The sequence below is a fragment of the Trachemys scripta genome, chromosome 2 (genome assembly GCF_013100865.1).
Source record: "Trachemys scripta elegans isolate TJP31775 chromosome 2, CAS_Tse_1.0, whole genome shotgun sequence".
NCBI lineage: Eukaryota > Metazoa > Chordata > Testudines > Emydidae > Trachemys > Trachemys scripta.
In genome coordinates this window covers 117,366,222-117,372,221 of record NC_048299.1, presented here as the reverse complement: position 1 = coordinate 117,372,221, position 6,000 = coordinate 117,366,222, and positions in this window count along the sequence as shown.

The window sequence follows — 6,000 nt, the reverse complement described above, 5'->3', positions numbered from 1 at the left end:
ATATTTGACGTTACAGTTTCACTATTTGTACAACACCTGAAAGCATGTTTACATGGTTCCATTTCAAAAGAAACTTAGTTCTCTATGAAATGTTTTAGGTTGACTCTAGTTCAGTCAGGGTTCATATAATATCAAAGCAAACAACTTAGTTCTGTCTTTTACTGGGGGACTTGAAGGAATAAATATGCCAGTATACCTTAGTGCTGCTGTAACTTTAAGATGATATGCTAATGAAATGAAGCAGTCTCTTGTAACACAGTAAATTAAAAAAATGCAAATGAATATTTATCACCATTAGCCTCTGTTTCTTCTTCAAAATAAACATGTTTACCAGTTACAGCAAGTAGATGCAGTTGTAAAGATTGATGGTACATTTGCTAAAAGTGACTAAGAAATTCTACATGGAGTACAGGACATTGGCTTAATGAGTTCCAATGTAGAGGGCAGTCAGTACAATATTTATCGAGAAAGACATTCTTTTATGATGTCTACATTCCTGTGTAAGACTATGCATGTGGCTTTGTAATAACTCTATGGTAAGAAAAAAGGATGTATTTACTTTGGCTTTGCAGAGCAAAGAGTAATTAGTAACTTGATGTTTTACCTTTTAGCTGCACACAACTTTTCCCTAATTAGTGATATTAATTTTGTGAACAACAATGATGTATTTAAGTACAGGCCCAGAAAAATTAAATGGATAAAGTAATATTAAATGATCAGGAAAATGTATACAACTCTGGAGGAAACTTGCAACTCTATAATCCATGGCTCAAGATCCCTCCTGAAACTTGGAATGCAGTGTTTTGGGTATGTTCCAAAACAACTTAATCAGCCTTGTACTCTAAATATTATTATAGCCCTGTAACATTTCATATTAATTTCCTAATTGGACAGTTATTGAAAACTGATCAAGTTCCTTTTGATGGTTTGTGATGTTAACTGAAATACTGAATAGGAACAGGTATTTATTATTAATTTACTTTTTACAGTAAGTAGGCAGGACATGCAAAAGGGGGAAAATGAGTTTGAACCCTCTTGTAGTACTTTATAACTCAAAAAGAAGGTCTGACATGGGGTATGTAGCAAGGTCTCAGTTGGTCTGCTGAGCTGCTGGGGGGCAGTGGGGAGCTACTGCCTCACCAAAAGGCCTTGGTCACACCTCTCCGTCAATGGGGAATTAGTGGAGGGAGATGTGTTGCCGTAATTGGCGCGACACAGGGTACTGGACAAAGTCAGTGGCACGCCCCTCAAGCCAGGGAGCACTGGCAAGAGTCAGTGGCATGTGCCTCAGGCAGGGGAGTGCCGGCAAGAGTGAGTGGTGCCCCCACTCAACTCCACTGTGTTCCAGCTCAGTGCCCTGACAGTGGTGGGAGGAGAGGGTCTCGCCACTGGGTCAGCGGGGATCCATCCGCAACACAGAGACCAAATACTGACTCACTGCACTGTCCAATTCTGCCCATGGAATACTTCCTACCCGGTCTCTTGAGTGGGTCCCTCTGGGTCCTCCAACTCGTCGGGATATTCAGCTGCTGGTACCCCAGTAGCTCCAGCTCACCCTCAGCATCAGGCTCACTCGGGCTCGGGTCGCTGCCCAGCTCCTCCAGTTTCTCGGGATGCTCTGTGGCTGGCAGTCCTGGTAGCCTGAGTCCTTCCTCAAGGTCAGGTTTCCCCTGGTCCAGGATATCCGTTGGTTCGGCAGCAGGGTCTACAGGGAACAGCCAGCAGTCTCTGTCTGTATCCCTCCCTGGTGCTATCCTGACTGGGTTAAGGGCCCCACCTTTTGTACTTCCTGTTCCACCCCTCCCCTTCTGGGGGGGTGGAGTAAGGTTGGCCTGGCTCCGCCCACTCAGGCTGAGAGAGTGGTACTTTACCCTCTGGTTCAGAGGGAGGCCACCCTAGCTCCCTACAGGGTGACAGAGGGAGGAGTAATTGTTGGGGTCCTTTTGGGCTTTTACCTTAGAAATAACAGGGCTATCAAATCTGCTCTTCCCAGGTTTTGCTTGAGAACAGCTGTCTCAGATGTGGATTGTGAGCTTTCTTAGCACTGTTCTTCTGAGTCTTTCTTGAGCCTTTGTGTTAAATAGATGTTAATAAAAACAAACAAAACCAAAGAGCTTTAGGCTTTCTGAATGAAAATTGCTTTCCCTAATCCAGTTCCACTCACATAGGTTCTCTGATGTCAGAACCCTTCCAGTTCATTTTTTTGCTGAATACTGTTGAATACACAGGATAGAGATGCTATTCTAAATCTGATGTTTCACACACAAAAACTTCATATATTCAGAAAGTTTAAGAAATAAGGAAAATTCTACTAAGATTCAGACAGTTTTATAACTCAGCTAAAACAGTTCTAATAGCAGCAGCTGAGAAACTTGTTTGAACTCTTTTGATTCTATTTCCTGACATTAGGAAATCTGTCATCATGATATATTTTGAAATGTGGCATAAAATATAGTGCAGGCTGCTTGTGTGGAATGAAAGTTTCAGTTTTATGACTATTCTGTTATTTATCCTTTCATCTGCCCTACAGATCAACATTTCTGAATTTATTGCATACATATGTCTGAACTCTTGCAGCTCAGTGGGGAACAACAAAATTTGAAAATAGGAAACTGGGACTGCAGTTCTGGCAGGAGACAAGTTCTATTCCAAGTAATAAGAAAACATCAGTAGTCCTGTTTCAGGGAGGTGATCTGAAAAAAAAGAAAAAAAGAAAGAAGGAAGGACCCAGTGAGATTTCAATGTGTAAAGTTTAACATTCACAGTAAAGGTCTGTTTTGTGAAGATGGTTTGGTTTTGGAAGATTTTGGAAGTCAATCAATTACGGTTTACTTAATTGGCTTCCCATGAACTTTGTGAAAACCTTCTGAAATTTTGATATGCTTTTTATCTAATTTTCAGTTGAGTTACTGAAGATAGATCCACTTTTAAAAAAACATAAAGCTGAATGCATTTTGTCATAAATGAAATTATGTAAAGTTCATGAAAAAAAGATAACTTAAATTTAGAAGAACCTTCTATAGGGCCTGAAGACAAGTTTGTCTTTTTCACTAACAGAAGTGGATCTGATAAAAGATATTATTAGCTCATACACCTTGTCTGCCTTCTACAGTATCTCATTTATGTGCTCTATAAAACTTTGGTATTTGTGTTACTTGCTCTATGGTATTTATGTTAATTAAATTGCAAAGGCATCCCTACACATTTCAGACTAGACACTCAGTTGAAATTGATGGAACTATGCTGATTTACAACATCTGAGAATCTGACAGTAACATATTCTCCAGAATGGAGATTCCACAATCCTTAAACAACATTTAAGAAATATAAAACTGAAATTTACACAGGAAATTTGTGATCTCTCTTTAATTGAGTTTCTGGAAGCTCTGAGGAAGAATGTTGTTCAGCTAATGAACCGCTTTAGTGATGGCCTGCTGGACCATAACAATCTTTTAACTTCAACGACTGGAAAAGTGTAATTGAAAATAAAGATGAAATTCAATAAAAATAGTCTCAAATTCTGCAAATATAATGTTCATGTGCTGAGTAAGTTGGACAGAAGCTGTGATTCCATGCCTGGGAGAAGAGAGGGCTTGGGTAGTCTGCTAAAGCCAAATTTACAGATGAAGCATCTTCTCAGAATGTGTGAATGTACATTTTGGTTGTACAGAGCCATTTGGACAATGGGTTCTAGACTTCAAATGGACTGAAACATAAAAATCAGCCTTACACATACTGCCAACCAATCTAGATAAAGACATTAAATAAAGGGAAAATTCATTATTTTGTTCTTGTTTCTTTAAGAAGCTAATGGCTCAGAATTCATAAGGAAATTATCAATCAGAGGAAAAAAGTGAAAAGAATTGCAATAGTTAAATATCAAATAATGAAACTATGAATTAAAATAAAGAAAGAACTAATTGTCAATACTTTATATTTTTGCAATTTTAAGTGTGCATGTATATATATATACATAACACACATACATACAAAATCCCTATGTTAAAAGGACATTATTAATACTGCAAAATCAATCACTCAAACTCAGTGTTAATTTGGTGTCCTTGTACACATGCGTTATAATACAGTCTTTAAAAACACATACTCTTTTTTCACAGGACCTCTTCCTCATTGTCTGCCTAGCACCTGATTTTTCAGAGTACTTAGTATTATATATGTTCAAAGCACTGCTCTTGTTGATTTCATTTGCAGCTCTAAGTATTCAACATTTCTGCAAATCAGATACCACAGTCTCAAGTCAGGCAGCAGAAGATGTGGAACACACAATTAGTGATCATTATAAAAATGTGGATTTAAGTGACTTGCCCAGCATCACACAGGAACTTTGTGGCAGAGGCGGGGATACAATCAAATTCCTTAGGGCAGCATTAAACTATCTTAATCAAGAGACCAACCTTTCTCTTCCTTCCGTCTCCTGCCTTGTCTGTTTCACTGTTTTCAGCTTCTGCAACAAATAAAGCAGGGGTCCTACAGATAGTTTCCTTCACTACACAGCCTGATTCATCCCCAGAGTAGGGGTCCTGTGGGGGGAGGGAGAGGGAAATGTAAAGGTGTAATTAAAAATTGGCAACTTTAATGCTGGCATTTCCTGAGTGCTTGACATTTCAACTTTAATATTTTTTTTTACATAGGTGAGTTCCTAATTTCCTAGGTTTTTATAAAGCAAACTAAAAAAAAAGAAAAATAAATTCCAACATGTGGCATCATATTAATAGCTTCATGGGTCTTCAATAGGGTTAGATCCATTGCACAGACTTCTGCCTTTTGAACTAATGGATTAACTGATAGCAATAGTAGATTGTTATCATCTATGTGGAACAGCAGTAGAAGGGGACAAGACACTTTGCCTGTTGGAATCATAGATGTTCACTGACAGCAGAGGACTGGTAAGACTAAAACAATGAGGAATCTGGTGGCACCTTAAAGACTAACAGATTTATTTGGGCATAGGAGAAGTGGGGTATTTTACCCACGAAAGCTTATGCCCAAATAAATCTATTAGTCTTTAAGGTGCCACCGGACTCCTTGTTTTTGTTGATACAGACTAACACGGCTGCCCCTCTGATACTTGGTAAAACTAAGGAATCCTGTGTTCCATTCCAAGTTCTGGAGATAAATATGTTGCAGGGAGCACAGGCCTTTCTTCCTGTTCTCACCATGTTTGACTCTTTATGCCCTATCTCCTCCAACTGTCCCTGTCTGAGTCCTTTCTCTTCCCCACCCTGGCTTCTTATTCCAGTTTCATTCTCCTCACCTAGCCAATCCCAGTCTCCACTTCTCAGGTCACATCCCAATCCCAGTCTCCTTGCCTAGCTAGTCTTCATTTTCCCATTCTGACTCTTTCAGTTGTATCTCTCTCTCTCTCTCTCCCCCTCTCTCTCTCCTCCAGCCTCCCCATCTCCACTGCCTCTCAGTCCCAGTCTCCCTCCCTGGGCTCCTCATCCAATATTAGTGTCCGAACTCCAGCCTCCTTGTTCTAGGTGCTTGTCCAGCCAGTCCCTGCACCTTGATTCTTTGACAGATGTCTCCCCTCACCTGCACCTCCTTTTCTAAGTTTCACTGCTTTCCAGTTCCATTCTCCTTGCCTCACCAATTTCCCCACACCTGTCTCCTCATCATCCACTGGCTCCCAGGCCTCACCCTGCTTCCCAATCCCTTCTCAGTCAAGGTATCCTTGCCCAAACAGTCTCAGTCTCCCTTGATCCCAGTCCTAACCTCTATGCCCACCCAGTCCCAGTATTTCCCTACTCCCTATGTCCTTGTCCAGACCGTCCCAAAGAAGAGGTCACCACCATTTTTAAAAATGGGCAAAACAACATCTTTTCCCCTAATATTGTTCTCAAAAAATGTCTCAACTGTTTTGGTTGAAAAAATGAAAGTTCTTGAGCTTGAGGCAGACACCCAGCCTGGAAAACTTCAGAGCAAATGATTACATTTTGGCAAAGTTATAAGCACCAAAAACAGGGTCTTACAATGGGA